Source organism: Rhinatrema bivittatum, chromosome 4 (assembly GCF_901001135.1).
Source record: "Rhinatrema bivittatum chromosome 4, aRhiBiv1.1, whole genome shotgun sequence".
NCBI lineage: Eukaryota > Metazoa > Chordata > Amphibia > Gymnophiona > Rhinatrematidae > Rhinatrema > Rhinatrema bivittatum.
The window spans coordinates 147,668,278-147,674,293 of NC_042618.1; the positions used below are offsets into that span (position 1 = coordinate 147,668,278).

The 6,016-nt window shown below is 41.8% G+C and overlaps 1 protein-coding gene across 2 annotated transcripts in view; it reads left to right on the forward strand.

The window, feature by feature from the left end:
- PRORP (protein only RNase P catalytic subunit) overlaps nt 1-6,016 on the forward strand; it is a 126,720-nt gene that overhangs the window by 114,986 nt on the left and 5,718 nt on the right. The window lies entirely within an intron of this gene.

Sequence of the window (6,016 nt, forward strand, 5' to 3'; positions counted from 1 at the left end):
CTTAATCTCTCCAAATTGGGATTAAAGACTGACACTTAGAAGATCTTCCAGTCTCTTCATCCTCCTGTTAAAGTCCTTCCTACTCAATAGTACCTCAATAAGGTACTTTCTAGATTAATGAATTCTCCATTTGAACTCTTAGCAATGGTCGATCTCAGATTTCTGTCTTGGAAAATATTATTTTTAATAGCAGTAACCTTTAACATGCAGAGTAAGCTAGCTTCAGGCCCTAGTAGTCCATGCTCCTTACGCTCAAATCTTTAAGAACAGAGGAGTGTGGAAAATGCACCCTAAGTTTTTTACCAAAGGTGGTTTCACAATTTCATCTAAATTAGTCCATTGTCCTACCAGTGTTTTTCCCAAAACGTCATTTCAGTAAAGCAGAACAAACTTTTCCTAGTATGAACTTCAGAAGAGCCCTGTTATTTTTCTTAGAAAGGTTTAAACCTTGCAGAAAATCTGCTCAACTGTTTCTTTGTCATCATCCAACTACGAAAGGATTACCAGTTAGAAAACAAACCCTCTCTACTGGCTTTCTGACTGTATTTCCTATTGCTAAGCCAACGCTGGACTTCACCTTCCTAATAAAAAGTTAAAGCCCACCAAAGTCTGGGCAACTTCAACTTCAATGGCATGCTTTTGCTCTGCTTCGGTTCAAGATACACAAAGCCATTCAAAACAGAGATATGCACTGGTTCACTGATCATCTACAATTCAACACTTCATCCCGCCCAACGAGATTCCAGCATTTAGCCAAACTAAAGATCCGAGCACCCAATCTGACTAGACTTTCTAGTACAAAAGAACGGTCATTCATCATTGCTGGATCAACAATATGGAACACCATGCCCTCTGAATTACGCCAGGAAATTTGTCACAAAAAATTTAAACAAAACCTTAAAACCTGGCTATTTAAAAAAGCCTACTATTAATGATCTGAGTCCTATACCATTCTTCACCATTTCCACAGTCTCTTATATTTCGATTATATTCTTTTAATACAAAGTTATACATGGTTTTGTATTTGTTCAGTTTCTATGTTATATTGTAAAGCGCAATGCTGAATTATTGTTTTAATGTAAACCGAGGTGATGTTACTTACGTACCCTGGTATATAAAAATCTGCAAATAAATAAATAAATAAGATAGGTGCAAAGCAGCCACTTGCTTCTCCATTCATACCTCTACTAAACATTATTGTCTCAAGGAAGACTTTCATATGAGTAGTAATTTTGGCCAAGTGGTTCTTAAGAATTTATTTAACTAAGAACTTCAACTCCCTCTCAATCTTAGCAGATTGCAATTTCTCCTTAACCAGCAAAAGACAAATATTTCAATGCAGCCCTCAGCTTGGGATTCCCCACTTGTGTGGCTGAAATTGTTCCTGCTCATAAATGGAGAAAGTAAAGTTGCTTCCCTGTAACAGGTGCTCTCCGTGGACAGCAGGACAAATCAGCCACACAATCCCTCCTTCCTCCCCATAGGGTTGAAACTTAGCTTCTGAAATGATTGAAGTCATTTACGTGGTGGTGATTGCATGGGAGCACTGCAGACATGCTCAGAAAGACTTCTAGTCCTTTCTGAGCTCTGAAAGAGCATGTTTTGCATTGGTGCTGTGCAGTGACAGCCCCCCAACTCTCTCCAAACTTGTGTGGCTGATTTGTCATACTGTCCACGGAGAATACTTGTTACTGGTAAGCAACTTCGCTTTCTCTTCTCTGCTCTATCGACTCCCGTATCACTTCTTCACCTTCTGTTCCCCTGCAGGCCTCTTCCTGGAGCAGAAAGCAGGGGGCTCTCAGATAACCGATATATTTGGTTAACTAACATGGATTATTCCCTAGGTATGCCAGATAAGGGGACTTTTGCTATATTGTGTCCAATTAGCTGAGTAGGGGCACTGCGGAGTCTGCACCATAAGCTTTATAAACTGAGACCTAAATATGTATATGCTAGAAGAGAGGGGAGATGTGATAGAGACAGTCATATATTTCAAAGTTATGAATAATACACAAGTAGCAAAAATGTTTCAGTGAAAGAAAGTTCTAGAATATGAGGTCATGAATATGCAGCTTCAAGAGGTGATTTCTGGAATAGCATAATGAAACATGGTCTTTAGAGGATGTGTATTAGTAAAACCTGAAATCAGGTAGGCTTTGGAGTATTTACTCCTAGGGTAATTCTGCATTGTACAGTTGCACAGAATTGGCACAGATTTCCCCTCCTGCGCAAAATTCTGCATTTGCCCTACAGAATTAGGCTTGGGGACCAGGAAGCTGCTGCAAGCTTTAAGACATGAACAAACTGCATCGGTGTCAAGTGAAAAAGGAGCAGCAGTCTTTGGACAAATGACATTGTCTCCCGTTCCTCCTTTGATAATAGTTTAGGGAATCTTCAGCCACTAATGGAGTTTAAGTCCATAAACTTGACTTTGGTTGAAATCATTTACATAATTTGTTTTAATCAGTAATTAGGAGAATAGAAAGTAAGAGGGGAAGCAAAGAAAAAGGAGCGACTTCCACCAGGAGACCTGTATCTCTCGATTCCCTGGAAATTGTAATTTCACTTTGCTGCTTATTTTTAGGGAAAAAATTGATATTAAAAAGGTAAATCGCCCATTTGGAGAATGTTAACTAGAGAATAAAAACAAATGGTGCATGTCCACTTCTGAAAACTGGTAAAGGATTTATTAGGAGTTAGGTCAAAGTCTGACCATGCACTGAGACTCCCTGTCAAATGGGGAATTAATTTATAGTTTGTTCAAATGAAAGATTTCATGGAGCAGCAGAATTTGGAAGAAACACATATCACGTGACTTGGCGGGCACTTATACTTAACTAAAGTTATTTATAAAGTGGCTGAGAGAAATCAAACATTGGGATTTGCCAGACAGCATCTTGTGGTTGCACATTGAACTCCTTCAGCCCGTGGTGAAACAGACACAGAGCATTAAGGGAGGGCTCCTTTAACAGTGCCTGGTAACATCACATGGTTCTTCAGCGTTGGTGAACAAGTGAGGTAGATAAATAGCATGAAACACATCTAAAGTTTCAAAGTATTTTATTTTGAAAGTTAAGGAATAATAGAATTTTTTTGTCACGGGATATCGTCCTCACAATACATCATGGTCTGCCATGTGCTCCTGCTTATTATGATATATATCGTTTATCGGTGATGGCTAGTGAATGATAAATTAGGTGGTGCAACAGGGTGATCTCTCTCCTCTCCCTCTCATCTTCTTTATTCTCCAAAGCTCCCTGCCCAGCCTTTCCATCTCCCTATTCTCTCTCGTTTCTTCATTGTCCCTGCCCTGCTCCTCACCTCACCAATCACTCTCTGTTCTACTGCCATCTCTTCCTTCAACTCCATTTTCCCCTTCTCTGTCCTTCACCAATTTTTTACCCCTTTCCTGCTGCCATCTACTGCTGATCTAGGCCTTCCTTCCCCCTCTCGTCTCAGGTTGCAGCAAGCAACACGAGTCCTCTGACAGTGACGGACAGCATCAACACTGAGGGGACGAAGCATGTGCTCTGTCTCTATAGCCATGCTGCCTCTCTCAAGGTGCAAACTTCCAGAGGCTCCATCCCGCCACCATGATGCTTTCTTTCAAAACAAGGACACTGTCGGGAGCATCTGCTTTCTGTCCTTGTGCTGCTGCTGTGTTTGAGGTGGGAGTGGGAAGTTAAGTACCCAAAGTCAGGGTATTCAAGTCTGGAGCCAGTTGGGATCCAGAAGCTAGGAAGGAATGCAGCCAGTCAAGAATCTCCTATGAGATCCAAGAAACTTAGGCCAACTATAGTGTCCTCCATTCCTCTTGCATGGGCCCTGGACTCATAGCAGCAGAATGGGCTTGACTTTTCATAGCTTGGCCTCTGTTGGAAACAGGATGCTGGGCTTGATGGACCCTTGGTCTGACCTAGCATGGCAATTTATTATGTTCTTATTTGCAGTACACCTCTCAGCTCGCCATTCCTTGGAGGCTCTAGAGTTTCTCCTTTGGTGTCTTATGCTGAGCCCAGAATCAGTGGCATGGGACCATATCCTCTGCACTGGGCTTGCTCCATTTCTCTTTGATGGCAGCTGTCAGCTTCTTTCTCTTGGGCTGCTCCTCTACTGACTGGATCTGTTTCCCACTTGCATTATAGCTTAGTTATAACAAATGTTTGATTCTGGATATGCTGAACTGGGTTGCACCTTAAAAGGTCTCTCTACAGTGACAGTGCTATTGATCTATGGAGCATCATTGTCATGAAATCCCTCTATCCCCAGCTCTGCACAGTGCATCTGAAAGTGTCTTCATCACTATCCCTACAACAAATGAGAGACAGACTGAGGGAGGCGGTGGGGCTGCTCTTCAGATAATTTTGATGGTGGATTGCACTATCGGACCTTAACATTATTGATTGGTTCCTGTGCTGATGGAAAGGCAGACATGTGACTGCCCTGAATAAGCCGGACTTTGCATTCTGTGCTGCGTTAGATTACTGAGCATGCTGCTCTTCTTGACCCTAAGGGTGGGATTCCCCCCCCCCCCCCCCGAGCTTGCTTCCGTCCTCCCACTCCGCAGCTGGAAAAGGGTTCTCCCTGCCACTGAGATTCAAGCTTTGTACTTATCCTTCCTTCTGCTGCCTCCCACTCATGTTTTTTTGTTTCCTTGCTGACTAAAAGAAGGTCTGCTAATGTGTCTCATTTTTTCCTTTTCTGAGAAATCTCCAGGCGTGGGAGGCTGTGAACCTCTAGCTAGGAAATCCCCCACACAACTGCAGAGGGAGATCACTAAAAGAAACCAGTGTACCACTGGCTTAAAATTAGATACAAGCTAAGGATGCTACACTATCTCTGGAAATCATTTTCATGTGTGAGCCTGTCCAGGAATGCAGAGGTCCCATATTCTGGCCTACAAATGAAGCTCCTCTGTGGTCACAGGACCGAGCAAATCAGAAATACAACACAGGTCAATAAAGGAGCCATTAGTTAACCACCGTAATTCTTCAGCATCACATTTACAGCTAAGAACACTCCATTTTGAATTTTGAAATTTTTATAGTTTGTGGCAGGTCTTGTGATAGTGGGTCCAGAAGGTCAGAACTGGGACCCTTCTAGAAAAGAGATATTAGTGCAGCGATATAGGGAACTGTTCAACAAGCTCAAAGACTTTTGATTAAATCTGTGTTGTTTTACGTTTCATGGAAGTATTAGTAATGAAATGGCACTGCTATGTGAAGGTAAATCTTGCCACTCTCCCTCATAGCCACGGCTATAGCCCTTCATACTCATTACCTGACAAATTCAGGAGGCACGTGTTATTGAACATATGAGAATTGGCATTTATGATCCCAGATTAAGCAAGCACAGAATACATTTACAAACAATTTCCAAAATCAACACCTAACAGTGTTCTAAGAAAGGAATCAAATGTGGAGCTTCACCATGATTTTACAAGTGAATATCTCCACCCCATGTCATCATTTGCTAGTGTCCAGTGTGTAAATTTAATGCAGAAAATATCTTCTATGAAAGTAATGATGCCCTCGTTGTTAGTCATAGTAAAGCAGCATACTTTGAGGAAAACTACTTAGCTTCTTCAGTGCACAGAAATCACTTCACCAACAGCGTTCTCAACACAAGAAGCTCCATGTTTGATGCCTGGCTTAGACCATTATCAGGTGTTTGGTCTGGAAATTGTTCATAACTTTAGTCTGTATTTGCATTATTAGTTCTTTTCATATATATGCAGTAGCTAAGCTCCATGATAGATTTTGTAGTTTTGATCCCAGATTATGACAGTATAAAAGCATGAATAATAATGGTGTTTTTTGGGCGGAGGAGGGGAAGTTTGGCCTGGCAGTTTTTTCCTGCTCCTCTGGGCTTCCAACTGAATCAGAAATGGTCTATGCTGGGCTTCAGTGCCATGAATATTCATTCGCAGCTACCTGAGGATTTTTCTCCCTGTTTTATAACCTGTCCCAGTTAACTTACTCAAGTTATTGCAGCTAGAGTTCTTGGCCAGGGACCA